Genomic DNA, 16,353 nt, shown 5'->3' with positions numbered 1-16,353 from the left:
TTTATCGTCGGGGGATGAAGGGAGAAACTGTTGGTTGGGAGAGAGTTGAGAGAAGCTGTCGAGAGAGAGGAGAAAGTGATTGATTTGGATTGAAGAGGGTGTGGGTTGGGTTGATTTGTATTTTTGAAAAGATTAGAAAGTTTTGAAAATATTAATCAAGTCCACAATTAACTTGATCAAGTTTCCTAATAATGTTTGACCCTATCTGTTGGTCAATGTCACCAATACTTCATTCAAGACTTAAAAGACACATATTCTTCAATTTTCTCATGTTAGTTTGGTTTTGATTTAAAAAAAAAGAAAGATAAAATAATCAAATCAAATTCATAAATTATATACATAAATTTATAGTTATTGAAATATATGATATTATTTTTTCATAAATAGTTATCTTTTAATCATTAATTTAATTTTAGTCTACTTCTTTCACATACATTATAATATTTTAAGTTTTCATATATGTATTGAAACAGATATCAATAATATCACGACACTATATAGAGCACGTTTGGATAGGATTAAAATCTAGTTAAATCAGCTTTTAATCCCTTTTTAAACTTATTTAGGTGTTTAGTAAAATTAAAAAGTACTTCAAAAAGTTAAAAACTGATTAAAAAAAGTAAAAAGTGAGAAGCTGGGTAACCCCAGCTTTTTACCTTTTAGATTAAAATTCTTTTAGCTTTGACCAAAATATTAACCTTTTTATCCCTTATATTTTTCTCTAATTCCAACAGTATTATGAACTTGTGCCTTAAATATATGATTTTTCTTTCTTTTTTTCTTCGTCGCTTCTTTTCATCTCTGTCCTTCAATTTTCTCTTTATCTTTCTCTTTTGTTTTCAACGAATCATCATACATCAAAGGTTTGCTCAAAATTTTTATTTTAGAAGTAAAAATTTAAATAATTCACTTCATTTATGGTGTTAACAACTTTAAGGACATTTAAGTCATTTTGACAATAAAAAAAATGCTTAAAAACACTTGTTTACCAAACACATCAATAATTTTTTTTCAATTTCAGTACTTCTATCCAAATTCTTGTCTGCTTAATTTATAAGCACTTATTTTAATCTTTTAATCACTTAAGCTAAAATTTTATTTTTTTAATTCTATCCAAACGGGCTCATAAATGTATTGCAATGATATCATAAAGATCTGATTGAAGGATTGAAGCACGAACATCAATGATATCATGACAATATGTGGATATATTGTGATGGTATCATTACGGACTGAAGCAAATCTTAATGATATATATATATATATATATATATATCATAAAGGTCCGACTGAAGAATTGTAACATACATTAATGATAACATGACGATATATAGATACACTGCGATTGTATCATAGATGTCCCGTTAAGAATTGAAGTGGACATCAATAATACCATACCTACTATGATGGTATCATTACAAACTGAAGAAAAAGAAACATATAAAATTGCAAAAGAAAAAAAAAACAAAACCAATTTTTTTTGAAAATATGAAATTAGCTTGTCGTTAAAAAAAAAGAATATTATGATTTGATGAAAACGGAATTTAAAAAGAAAAAAAAAATGAAAAAAGAAAAGAAAGGAACAAGAAATTTTAAAACTTGAAAACAAAGAGAAATTAAAAAAATGCAAAAAAAGAAAAAAAAAAAACAATAGAGGAAAAAAGATAAAAATAAAAGCAGAAAAAAAGAGAGAGAAAAATAAATGAATAAAGAAATAAATGAGAAAAAAAATAAAACAAAAAAGGAATATATATAAAATAAAAACTCTATATACACAATACAACAACAACATAACCAGTGAAATATCACAAATGGGGGCTAGGAAAAATAGAGTGTACACAAACCTTAACCCCTATCTGGTGGGGGTAGAGAGATGGGTTCTAAAGGACCGTCAACTCTCACATATCAAGTGAAATCTCACAAATATTGTTTGAAGAAGGCAGAGAGAACGCACACACCTCATCACTACCTCGTTAAGTTAGAAAGGCTATTTTCGAAAGACCCTCGGGTCAAGTGTAACAAATCCAACTACATGTTAACAAGAGTCTTTCTAGGGGTGTGCATCGATCGATTCAGTTCGGTTCTATGTGTTATTAGTTCGGTTTATCGATTTTTGATTTTTAAATATGTAACCAATAACCAACCAATAAGATATTTTCTTATCAGTTTTGATTTATCAATTTTTATTTATTAACGGTTCGATTTTCGATTTAACCAATAAGAAAATACTCATAAAATAGAAATAGTAACAATTAACATAAAAAAATGAAATCTTAGTTACCGCCAAAATCCTACGCCATACTTTTTAGTTTACAAGAATCTTCAAACTTGAACTAAATGTTAGTTCGAAAAAAAACTGAATCCTAATTGTTGGAAACTACTAATTGCTTCAAGCTTTCCACTACGATAATACCCGAACTTTATATTGTGCCTTTATTTCCTTGAATAGGTTAATACGTTGTGAATCACAGAATCGTGAATAAGTAGTGCATAATATATATATATATATATATATTATAACATAAATAAGAATAAAATAATAACTTAGTGTATCCTTATTGGGTTATCTGTTTAACCGATAATCCAATAAGCTAAAATCGAAACCGAACCATTTACCCAATAAATTTTTTTATAAAACCATTAACCCAATATCAATAACCCAATAACGTTTTTATCGGTTCGATTTTTGCACACCCCTAAATCTTTCGAAAACAGTCTCTCTACCTTAACGAGGTAGCGATAAGGTGTGAATACACTCTGTCTTCTTCAAACACCATTTGAAAAATTTCACTGACTATGTTGTTGTTGTATATACTATGTATATGTATGTGTGTAAAAAATACAACTAAAAAATTTCAGCATATATTTTTTTTTTACCTTGGAATTTGATTTCAGTGTTAGCGGCATTCTGATCTGGAGGTAGGGTAACTCAAGTTTGAGGCTAGTAAACATTTGTTTTAGGCCCCAAAAAAAAATTAATAGTTAATTTTATGCTTTTAACGTCAACTAAAATAATACTGAAATGTTAAAACAAATTTTAAATTAAAAAAAGAAAAGAAGAAAAACTATTGCTTTTTATCAAAAATATTTTACAACTTAAAATTAAACAACTCAAATATTCATATTAAGAAATATAATTTTTACAATAACATCCAAGGTAATGCATTGCAAATAAATGGCTAATACCCTAATAACTAGAATTAATTTTATTTTTATAAATAATAATGATGGTACCATGTGAAGTTAAGCGCTTAATATTTTTTAACAACAGTACACTAAAACAAGTAGTATTATGTAAGAACAAAAAAGAAAATAAATTTTTTGTTATAAATGTATTTACATTATAGTGAATGCCTATCAAGATCTACCAAGATCTACTTTGATATCTATTAGGATTTGAAGCATCCGTCTTTTACTCAGACTAGGAGTAAATTTCTCCTATAAATAGAGGGTTTTGTTCATTGTATTGACAATCTTATTATCTCTCATCCCTCAAGAAGTAATAAGAATTACTCTCTCTCCTCTCTCTACTTTTCTTCTTCTTATTCTTTATTATTTTATAATACGTTATCAGCACGAGACTCTGTCAAACAAGGTGAGATTATAAATCTTAGGGATTTCAAGGTTAGTAATTTTTTATGTTATTTATCTTTTGCTACTAATAATATAATTATTGTTGAATTTGATAAAAAATAATTGGTTTGGAACTATTTATGTTTTAAATTTATTCCTCAAGAACAATATTATCAAAAGGGATGATAATATGTTGGGTTCAAGTCCCATCAATTTATGCCTAAGACGTCTTTATACGGATAAGACGTTGAGATTGGATCTCAATGCATGTATTGATGATATTATGATAGTTAAGGCAAAATAATGGGTATTTGATGAAAAGTCGTGAAATATATCCCATTGATATGTTCTATTCCTTGAATTGAATGTGGTAGCAATAAATCATATGTATGCCTCAATTTGCTTGTAGTAGCTATCATAATTTGATACGCTTAAGGCAAGATTATATTTCATTCCTGGGGAATGAGAAGCTTATTAATGCAAATGTGCACTTGATTGTGATGGTATCACAACTCACCTTCGAATAAGGCAGAATAACTGAGAAGAGTTATTTCAAAATCTACTTCTAAAGTAGTAAATCTAAAATTTATTCATGTAATAGTAAATCTGAAATTTACTAAAGAAAAAAGTACATGTCATGGTAAACTTGGAGTTTACTAGAATAAAAGTTCATAAATTGATATGAACGATTGTGACATCTCGAAGATGTACATATTGAATATTAGACATGTATTGAAGAACTAGAAGGTTCTTCGAGAATTGTTTATGTTGCTTGTTCTCATGATAAGTTGGTTGGACCAACTAATGTTAGGATTGAATTCCTTAAATCTAAAAAATATAAAAGGTGAATATCGGCCCGTCTATCTATCATGTGATATGTTGAAAAGATGCATCAATAAGATGATCATATGTACATTCATAGTCAACCTGCAGTTTGACATTCATAAAGTTGCTTGCTCAATAAAATTGAGTTAAGAGCATAATTTTCAAATTGTTCAATCAAGAAAGTTATCTTGATGATGATGGTTTGACATTGATTGCCTTCGATAAATAGCTAAATCATTGCTAGTGAGAACAAAACTTCATGTGTTGGTCTGAAATATGATATGTTGCATACAATAACACTTGTATGCTTTAGATCAATAAATTATGATTATTTCTTCCCTCTCAATTGGTTCAACGTCATGAACCAACTATTCCATCTAATAGTTTTGATATGCGGTATACGATTAATGAATATACCATGATGCATAAAGATGGAGAATGTATGTTAGTTTTCCTAACATAAGGGGGAGAATATAAGCAGTTAAGAAATATAGTTAAGAAATATGTTAGGAATTATCATCAGATCCTCATTCAAAAGATAATTCAAGTCAAATGCCGAAAGCATCTCATATTTAGCTGCAAGTGCTACTATTTTGTGTCCTTAAAGGATAAAGTCTATGCATGCGTGAAGCATGATAGACCAATCGGATCCAAATGAAATAATCCTAGAAAAGGATAAGGAGCAAATAATCATGAAAAGCAGGCAATGTGCTCTTGAAGAGCCTGCGACATAACACTTCATGAAACCTTATGAGAGGTTTATGTACCTGAAAATAATGAAGTGATGAGATCTCAAAATGTTATATCACATTGTGAACCGATACGAAATGATATATCATCAATATCTTTGGCACAATGTTGGCGCAATATTGTGAAAGATTACGAGGATTTGAATTCTACGTTTATTTAAGAATGCTGACGTAGAAACATTTATCAAGTGACATGAAAGGATGCATTTTGGTAAGCGTAAAACTTATTTGATTTGCAGTCCAGATATTTGAAGATGTCACTTATGAAATATTGAATATTGGCACTTGACAAAACTTATGTGAAAAACTTTTAAGGATTCAAACTGCTTGAAGCATATAAAAGTTTTTGGGAAACTTATTTATAATCCTTATATTGTATAAACTTATTGCTTGAACATCATTGGAACTCTTGGAGAGTTTTCAAAGAAATAGATTATTTGCTGAAATTCGAAATATATCGAATTGGATTGGTTATGAAGTACCATATCTTAGTGCAATTAATGCACTCATGTACCTTGCAGATACTACAAGGCCTATAGCCTTTCAGTTAATTTGTTAACAAGGTATATTTTTGCTCCTACTATGAGACATAGAAATGGGATAAAACACATGAGCTTGTTTTATTCTAAAGATTGTTGTCCCGATCTTATTGGTCATGCTGATGTTGGGTACTTATCTGACCCGCATAAAGCTCGGTCTCAAATTGGCTATGTGTTCATATGTGGTGGTACTGTCATATCTTGGAGATATACAAAGCAGTCTATCATAGATACTTCATTGAATCATGCTGAGATAATAGCTATTCATGAAGTAAGCCGAGAATGTGTATGATTGAGGTCCATGATACATCTCCTTCGAGAAAAATGTGGTGTGAAATATGACAATCTACCTATAATTTTATACAAAGATAATTCAGCATACATAGCACATCTTAAGGGAGGATTCATAAATGGAGATAGAACGAAGAACATTTTGCCAAAGCATTTCTACATACATGAGCTACAAAAGAACTATGATATTAGCGTGCAACAGATTTGTTCAACTGACAATGTGACTGATTTATTCACCAAATCTTCTTCAATTGCAACTTTCAAGAAGATGGTGCACAAGATCGGGATGCAAAGGTTCAAGGATGTTCTCATTAGGGGGAGTTAATACGCGCTGTACTCTTTTTCCCTTATGAGGTTTTTTGCCATTGGGTTTTCCTTGTAAGGTTTTTAATGAGGCAGCCGAAATGCGTATTATTAGAGATGTGTACTCTTTTTCCTTCACTAGATTTTTTTTCCTACTGGTTTTTTTCTAGTAAGGTTTTAACGAGGCACATTATCTACCAATTAGACATTCAAGGAGGAGTGTTATAAATGTACTTACATTATAGTGAATGTCTGATCCTGGGTGTATTTATACGCCTAAGAACCATAACTTATCCATATTTTAGCTATGTTTAGAGAACAAAGTGCCTAGTTTCTTATGTTTTTACTCTACTTCTATGGAATTGAGCTAACCGATGTGATTAGCGTGATTTCAGGTATTAATGAGGTAGATGAAGACATAATGGGACTATGGAATGCGGATGACATATTACATAAGAGAGAGTAGCAATCTGGACCAAATGTGGCGCCTAGAAACTATGTCCAAGACTAATTTGTCATTTATAATTAGTTCAGGGACTTAGAAGGAAATTATGAGAGAAAAGATTATTAAAAGACTTAATTGATGAATTTTTATTCATTATTGAATTATTCTATAGTATTCTGAGAGGGGAATAACGGCTTAGGGTGGAGAGATAAAAACATTTCTATCTTGTTTCACTATTCGCACACCAAGATCGTCTTCTAGTTTTTGGTATGATGAATATATTATGATGCTTTTCGTTTTATTCATAAGTAGCTAAGTTTATTAGTTAGCGTTATGGAAGCCCTGTAGCATACAATCTATCACTTTGGGTTTTGAATTCATTATGCATTGATTTGTTTACATCATACTCTCTTCGCTTATCTTGAATTCTCGTGGTTGCAAACATAGAGGATATGCCTTAAAATACAACTTGTTCAAAAGAAAGGTTGATGTTCGAAAAAGAGAGTAGTGACAAGAAAATAGGATTACCAACCTCTATTTTATAAGTTAATGCCTTAGCAGGATTAACTACTTGGAGATTTCGTATTGTTTTTGGTAAACGCTTTTGATTCGAGAGAACTAAAGTGAATTAGTCCTTGATGGTTGAGAAACACTAGGATTATGTTGTTAAATACAATATGTTTCTCTGTAAACACGATGTATTTATGAATTTGTAAAGCCCATAGTTAGAATGTATTGAAAACTACAAGGTGGGCATAACCCTAGCTTGCTATTTCTCTGAATTTGAATACTACTACACATATTTCATCTTGTTAAACTGAAACCATTAATTTGTGAGCTGAACCAAATCCCCCCTATTTATTTTACGGAAACAAATGATTAAAAGTCAACTAATCTGCATACAACTTAATTAGCACCATATTCCTTGTGGGATTCGACCCCAACCTAGTTGGGTTATATATTTAACAACGATCGCTTACTCTCTCATAAGAGAGGTGTAATTTGGGTGTATCAAATTTTGGTGCCGTTGCCGGTGAGTACGGTTATCGATTGAGTTTATATGTGTTAATTGACTGTTAGTCAAGTTTCCTTATTTTATGTTATTTGTTGTTTTTGTTTGTTACAGGCTCATTGTTGTTTATGCCACGAACTAGAAGGTAAGGAGAACCATTATTACCCTTCAATCCTGAACCTTATCTCATTGAAAGAATGGCTAACCAACAGGAATCTGAAAGATTAGCCGCTTCGGATAATGCTTAATTAAATCTACAGAATACAAATAACTCAGGTCGGGTACCTAATCTAGATGAAGAGGACGTGGGAGATAATGATTTAATTGACCCAGCTAATAGGAGACGTGCAGCAGGGGTAGTTGCACCTGTAAATCAAAATCGTCCATTCAGAGGAAGACCAGATCGCCAAGCTGCGCAGTTTGATGTTGACAATAATAAGGATGATTTAGATGGAACTGGATCTACAGGGGCAATCATTCTACCACCACTAGCTCCTGGGGTGAAATTCAATATTATCAGTATTATGATCCAGCTACTGAATCTGAAAGGACTCTTTGGTGAATTACCTGGTGATGATCCAAATCTAAATTTGGTAAATTCCATCAGTATTTGTAAGTTATTTGATAATCCTGGAGTGGGACAAAATGTTATTCGTGTAAGATTTTTCCTACTGTCTCTATCTGGAGAGACAACTATTTGGTTGAATGAGTTGACTCCTGATTCTATAACAAACTGGAGGCAATTGAAAGGAGCTTTCCTAAAAAGGTTCTTTTCGCCCTCCAGAATGTTACAGTTGAGGGACGAGATCAAAAACTTTAGGCAATTGGCTAATGAAGCTTTGCATGAGACTTGGACGAGGTTTAAAAAGAAGTTGACTTAATGCCCAAACCATAAGATGGTTGATGGACACTTAATGGAAATACTCTACAGAGTTTTGAACTCACTTACAAAGCTAATAGTGGATAATACTGCAGGAGGAGCTTTTATGGAGCTCAACTTTACTGAGGCTGTAGACATGTTAGAAAGAATGACTAAGACAAGTAGATCTTGGCATACCAGAGATTCTATGGTAGCAAGCAATACTGGGTCTAGTGTAATATCAGTAGAGCAACATAGGAGATAAGAGAAGCGTGATCAGGATATGGCTCACATAAAAACCCAGATGGATCTGCTTATAAAATATTTGCTATCAGGGAATATAGAAAAGGTAAAAGTTTTGGGGTCCTACGGTAAGGGAACTGAATCAAACACTGAGGAAGAGGCTAACTATTTGCATAACCAGGGGGGTTTCTGAACCGGTGGTCAAGGAAACCAAGGTTGGAACCATCAAGGAGATTGGAAGAATAAAAGTGACAAGAGTGGACTGTATGTACCTCCTGGAAGCCGTGATAATGCTGCCACCAGTTCAAGCAAAATGTCCATGGAGGACATGATGGAGAAACTATTAAAGGGAGTTAAGGCCACCAATTCTGGGGTGAATACTATGAAGAGTGACATATCTTCCATGAGTCAACTAGTAAATTCGCACTCAATCGCTATTAAACAACTGGAGCAGCAGATGAGCCAATTATCCACAATATTCAACCAAAGACAGAATGGGACTCTACCAAGTATACAGTTCAGAATTCGAGGACTGATGGATCATGTATGGCCATTACCACTAGGAGCGGTAAGATGTTATCTAGTCCAGGTTTGGGAGCATTCTCTTATACTGATGAGGTCAAAATAAATTGGGAGATGGTTGATGAATCTCCAGTGGTGCCTGTGAAGTTGGGAGGTTCAGAAAAAAAGAGTACAGAAATAGAACAACCACCTAAGCAGAAACATGTTAGTGATATGGAGCAAGGCATAAGAAAAAAGGTAGAAGTTATTCCAACTGAAATCCCAAGGCCACCACCCCCATTTCCACAATGATTAAAGAAGAAAGAAGATGATGGTAAGTTTAGCAAATTCAAGGCTATGTTGAAGCAGTTGACAGTGAATGTGCCCTTAGTTGAAGCACTGGAACAGATGCCCGGATATGCTAAGTTTATGAAAGACCTGTTGACGAAGAAAAGGACTGTGAGCTATGAAACGGTAGACAATCTTCATCATTGTAGTGTTATTACTACAAGATCTATTATCCAGAAGAAAGCTGATCCGGGAGCATTTACTGTTCCATGTATGATTGGATTGCAAAAGTTTGAAAATGCCCTTTGTGATCTTGGGGCAAGTATAAATCTTATGCCATTGACGATTTTCAAGAAATTGGGTTTGGGAGATCCTACGCCCACCAATATGCTGCTTCTAATGGCGGATAGATCGGTAACAAGGCCAATTGGGATTCTACATGATGTACTTGTAAAAGTTGCTGATTTTATATTTCCTACCGACTTTGTAATTCTTAATTGCGAAGTGGACTTTGAAGTACCCATAATTTTGGGTAGGCCGTTCTTAGCAATTAGGAGAGTGTTAATTGACATGGAGCTGAATGAGCTAAAATTTAGGCTCAATGAGAAAGAAGTTAGTTTTGAAGTATGTCAGACTATGAAACAACAAAAGGAGATGAGTGTCTTCTCGATTGTTGATGTATTCTACGAAGATGAGCGAGATGTACCAGTTAAGGATATGTCTTTTGTGGAGACCATAGCTAGTTTGGTTGAACTTGCAAGCAAGGATGTGAGTGACTTCAAAGTGGTTAGACTAGGAATAAAGCATTGTCTTGATCCAACAAATAAGGTACAAATGGTATCATCGATGTATCATGACGAAGTCTGAGTATTCAAGATAATCGAGTCGTGCCACGACGTTAAATCAGGCGCTACATGGGAGGCAACCCATGATTTTATTTTTACTTTATCGTGTTAAACAAAAATGCAAAAAGAAAAGTCGAGCCACGACCGAAACTACGGCGCTTGGTGGGAGGCAACCCATCCTTCTAATAATTTGTGTTGTTTTTGAGTAAGTGTAGGTGCATGAAGTACTAAGGAAGAGATTAGTACCAAATTTGATTTGGAATTGAGCTATGTCAATGGTGGTAAGTTTAGGGGTGATGGGAACATTACAGGTAAGTTGAAGTGGTCAAATGTGTAAGGCTCAAGTATGATTTGCATTAGAGTCATGCCTCGAATTATGTTAATCCGACCCAAAAAGTTTCACGGTGCGACTTTATTTTGTGACTTTCAATGAGGTCTATGGTGGTAGCATAGGGATCAGGCCGATAGGCGGTGTGGACCTTTCCGACCAAGAGTGCACCGCACATCCCATCACACATACTTACTGGACCAACTATGTGATGCACAATGCGCCGCACACCTTGATGTGTGCGATAACTTATGCGTCGCACACTTTAACATATGCGCTAAGATATGTGTCGCACACCTAGCCGCACATGCCCATTGCCTTAAGTTTGCGATACCTTATGCGACGCACACCTTGATGTCTGCGATAGGTAGTGTGTCGCCCACTTCTCCGTATAGGCTCACTGTCCCAACTGTGCGACAACATATGCGACACACACTTTGAGATGTGCGATAAGATGTGCATCGCACACTTAGTCCAAATAAGCCTAAAACCCGACTTCTAACTTTAACTTGGGTTAACCCGACCCAGATTTTCATTCTTCAAATAGACTTCACACCTTAAATGCCTAAATTCATCCTTATTTCACCCTTAAGCTGTCCAATATTGAGCTCTCACCATTCTCTTTGTCCTTCACTAATCTTCCATCTTCGAGGTAAGTTTTACTTTTTTAATCCTTAGTTATTATGACTCTATGTTATAGTTAATTGATTTCTTAAGGATTACAAATTAAATTCTTGCCATGGTGATGTTGTGGAAGTGATGACATTTTGTATATCTTGATATGGTTGAAAGTGTAGGGCATGATTTTGTTCAAAAAAGTGTTTCATTGAAATAGAATTGGGGGAATTAAAGTGAGTGAATTATATTGTGACTAATGTTGATGCACCATGTCAAAGTGTATGTCGGCAAAGTCTGAGTACCCGACAATAACACTTATTGGTTGATACTAACAAATTAAGTGTGGGGTGGTGACTTTATCACCCTCATCTTAATTATAATTAGTTTCATTATGTGTGGCTGACGTGGATGATAGGATGAATACAGGAAAAATGGCTCCAATGATGATCTCCATGCAGGTGGCATGACTCCGAATGTGGATGAGGAGTACTACTAGCCGGGTTCTTTATCTTGTTATTTGCACTGGGGACAGTGCTGAGCTTAAGTGTGGGGTGGCTGGTTACTTTGCTACTTGTTTTGTAAGAAAATAGGACATTCTCCTTAGTATACTTCTAGATAGGATTAGTTATTTTGTTCATTTTGTTAGTTATTTAGTCATAATTAGGTGCTTTTCTAGATGATGGATAGATGACGACCGTCTTAAGGGAAAAGTAGTCTTTCAATTACATGTAACTGCTTTTGTGGATCACATGACATTATAACATAAGTATGTGATGGATCATTACGTTTGAAACACCTAGGCTCTAGTTGTGACTCTTGTTGTGATTGTTGGTTTTAATTGAATTCATGTAATTGTTCAGTCGAGAATCTATAATGCTCCTAATTGAGTTGACCATATGCCATGAGTGTGTAAGACTATTGTATATTCCTTATTGCAACTGATGCTAGAACTTGCCTGGTGTGTATGCAAAGCGAAATAAAGATTGTGAGTTTAGGAGATGATTTAGGCATTTCTTTGATAACCATTGTTCATACCTTCTTTTGACCTACCTTTGTACATTATCTTAGCTAGTCCCGTTGAGCCTTTAGCTTGTTCTTTTGTTAGCCTCATATGTAGCCTAATCTGTTCTTTAATAGACTGTAATTTGATCCAAAAGCTCCTAAGCGCTTTAATGTAAAATCAATGTGAGTTAGGAGTTGACAATAAGAGAAAAAAGGTGAAATTGATGCCCCAAAGTCTAGTTATTGGCGTGAGCAATTGATGTGGTTGGGAGTAGCTAAAATTGTTGAAAAAGTTCAAAATTTTATCCCGGACATGTTACAATGAACCTGTTTTGGCCCTGGTCCTTCTTGGACATTGTGTACCTCAACTAAGGCAAATTGCTTAAGTTGAGGGTGGCTATTATAGGGGTGCGTAACGTGAAAAGGGTGCAAAAAAAATATTTGAAAGGGTTGCATACTCCCACCCTAGTGTTATTAATTAAGCTTAACGAGCTGGGGTGAAAAGCAAATCTATGAAGATAGCAGAAGTGGAAATTAGTTGATAAAGATTGATCTTAATTGCTTAATGTAGTGTATTAAAGCGCTTAGGGAAGATAGTCTTATTTATGGACAAAATAGTTCCTACCCATCCTTTAGCCTGCATTACAACTCGTAAAAGACCTATTTGATCCTAATCTTAGCATTCTGATATTAGTAGAGTATTACACTAAGGGCAAGCATATGGTCATCAGTTGTAATTTGAGAATTCTTTGTGAGAGTGAGCGCAACTTGATTCTTGTACCCATTTTGTTAGAAATTGCATGATTGTGAGTGATTATGGGTAACTTTCTTGTTGTGAGGGCACACGGTTGATGAAGGTTGGGTAATTATATGATTTCTATGCTTAAACGATATGCATGAAATTGCCAACTTAATGAGTCTATTCTTGAGGGTAGGTTGTCTCTAGTAATGATTCCTGAATCTACTTCTTGTCTTTCTTTATGGGTGCTAAGGCTTGTGTAGTATGTATAAATGGATATGTTGTTCAAGGACGAACAAAACTTTAAGTGTGGGGTGGTGATCTTGGGTGTATTTATACGCCTAAGCACCATAACTTATCCATATTTTAGCTATGTTTAGAGAACAAAGTGCCTAGTTTCTTATGTTTTTACTCTACTTCTATGTAATTGAGCTAACCGATGTGATTAGCATGATTTTAGGTATTAATGAGGTAGATGAAGACATAATGGGATTATGGAATGCGGATGGAATATGACACAAGAGAGAGTAGCAATCTGGACTAAATGTGGCGCCTAGAAACTATGTCCAAGACTAATTTGTCATTTATAATTAGTTCGGGGACTTAGAAGGAAATTATGAGAGAAGATATTATTAAAAGACTTACTTGCTGAATTTTTATTCATTATTGAATTATTCCGTAGTATTCTGAGAGGGGAATAGCGGCTTAGGGTGGAGAGATAAAAACGTTTCTCTCTTGTTTCACTATTCGCACACCAAGATCGTCTTCTAATTTTTGGTATGATGAATATATTTACGATGCTTTTCATTTTATTTATGAGTAGCTAATTTTATTAGTTAAGGTTATGGAAGCCTTGTTGCATGCAATCTATCACTTTGGGTTTTGAATTCATTATGCATTGATTTGTTTACATCATACTCTCTTCGCTTATCTTGAATTCTCGTGGTTGCAAACATAGAGGATATGCCTTAAAACGCAACTTGTTCAAAAGAAAGGTTGATGTTCGAAAAAGAGAGTAGTGACAAGAAAATAGGATTACCAACCCCTGTTTTATAAGTTAATGCCTTAGCAGGATTAACTACTTGGAGATTTCGTATTGTTTTTGGTAAACGCTTTTGATTCGAGAGAACTAAAGTGAATTAGTCCTTGATGGTTGAGAAACACTAGGATTATGTTGTTAAATACAATACATTTCTCTGTAAACACGATGTATGTATGAATTCGTAAAGCCCATAGTTAGAATGTATTGAAAACTACAAGATGGACATAACCCTAGCTTGCTATTTCTCTGAATTTGAATACTACCACACATATTTCATCTTGTTAAACTGAAACCATTAATTTGTGAGCTGAACCAAATCCCCCCTATTTATTTTACGGAAACAAACGATTAAAAGTCAACTAATCTGCATACAACTTAATTAGCATCAGATTCCCTGTGGGATTCGACCTAACCTAGTTGGATTATATATTTGACAACGACCGCTTACTCTCTCGTAAGAGAGGTGTAATTTGAGCGTTATCAATGTCTATCAAGATCTACTTTGATAGCTATTAGGATTTGAAGCATCCGTTTTTTACTCAGACTAGAAATAAATTTTCCCTATAAATAGAGGGGTTTTGTTCATTGTATTGACAATCTTATGATCTCTCATCCCTCAAGAAGTAATAAGAATTACTCTCTCCTCTCTCTCTCTACTCTTCTTCTTCTTTGTTCTTTCTTACTTTATAACAATTTTAAAATTATTAACATTTTTGTAAGTATGCGCATATATTTAAAAATTTTAATTAAAATTTAATTTTAGGTCACTAATTTTATTGAGACACCCTTTAACTTGAAGCCATTTTCTTGTGCTCGGTGTTCTTATTTTTTGCAAAAAAATATTTAAAAAATTAAAAACACGTTAATCAACACCACGTTTTTTGTGCTTCTTCGATCGAGATTTATTCTTCACCATTGTTAATGGCGGATGAAGATCACTATGGTTTTTCAGCAACGGTTTAGCAGGCGTACTAGGACAGTTCCAAGAAAGAAGAAAAAAGAACTCGTTAATTACATAAAAATCATTTATATTTTTTAAAAAAATAAAAAAATTTGCCTCAAAATTTTAGACATGTAAGGGGTCGTTTGGTAGAGTGCATAATAAGATGTAAAATATGATGTATTAGATAGTACTAGGACATGTAAGGGTTCGTTTGGTAGAGTGCGTAAGAATAATATAAAATATAGTGTATTATATAGTATTAGTCATGCTTGCATTATTCATATTTGTATTTTTCTTTTGATTTGATGTATTAAAAACAATATGAATTGCATAATTTCTAAAAAAAAAAAAAAAGTTATTTTGTTTTATAAAAATACTCTCTATATATAGTGGAAAGAATTTGGAAAAGATTTTAAGGTATAATTGTGCCTTTAATCATGCTAATGTGTGCATTAGAATCCATTGTATTACTAATAGTCTAATCATTGATTTTAAAGTATTAGTAATACACACCGCAATACTATATCGTATATAAATAATGAAAGCATTAGTTATACAACAACAACAACAACAACAAACCCAGTATATTCCCATATAGTGGGGTCTGGAGAGGGTAAAATGTACGCAGTTCATACCACTACCCCCGAGGAAGTAGAGAGACTGTTTCCGATAGACCCGAAAGCATTAGTTATACATACATAAAAATATATATTAAATGAGATACTAGTAATACACAACATTAATGCATGTATTATTCTTTTTAATACATTTTGTCAAACGACCCCTACAAGAATAAGAGCCCATTTGAATTGACATATTTTAAATATTTGGGTAAATTTTAAACGTACTTGTAAGCACTTAATTTTAAACTAAAATGTTAAAAATACGTCAAAAAGTCATAAGTTAGAAATCTTAATTTATGACTTTTGACCATTTTACTCGTCCCAAATTTCCTAATTTAATTTCTCATTTTACTTGTCATTTTTCATTAATCAAGACAAGATAATTTTTTTCCCTTTTTACCCTTAGTATTAATTATTTTTTCTCCAAATTAAAATGCAAGCATCATTTAATAGGGGTACTATAATAAAGTAGCCATGTTATTAATTATTTTTTTAATTAATATGCAATGTCAAATTGGGACGAGTAAAATGAGACGGAGGAAGTATGAGTTAAAATTTTTAGTTTATGGCTTATAGCTTATAAGC

This window comes from Capsicum annuum, chromosome 8 (assembly GCF_002878395.1).
Source record: "Capsicum annuum cultivar UCD-10X-F1 chromosome 8, UCD10Xv1.1, whole genome shotgun sequence".
Taxonomy (NCBI): domain Eukaryota; kingdom Viridiplantae; phylum Streptophyta; class Magnoliopsida; order Solanales; family Solanaceae; genus Capsicum; species Capsicum annuum.
This window is presented reverse-complemented; position numbering follows the sequence as displayed.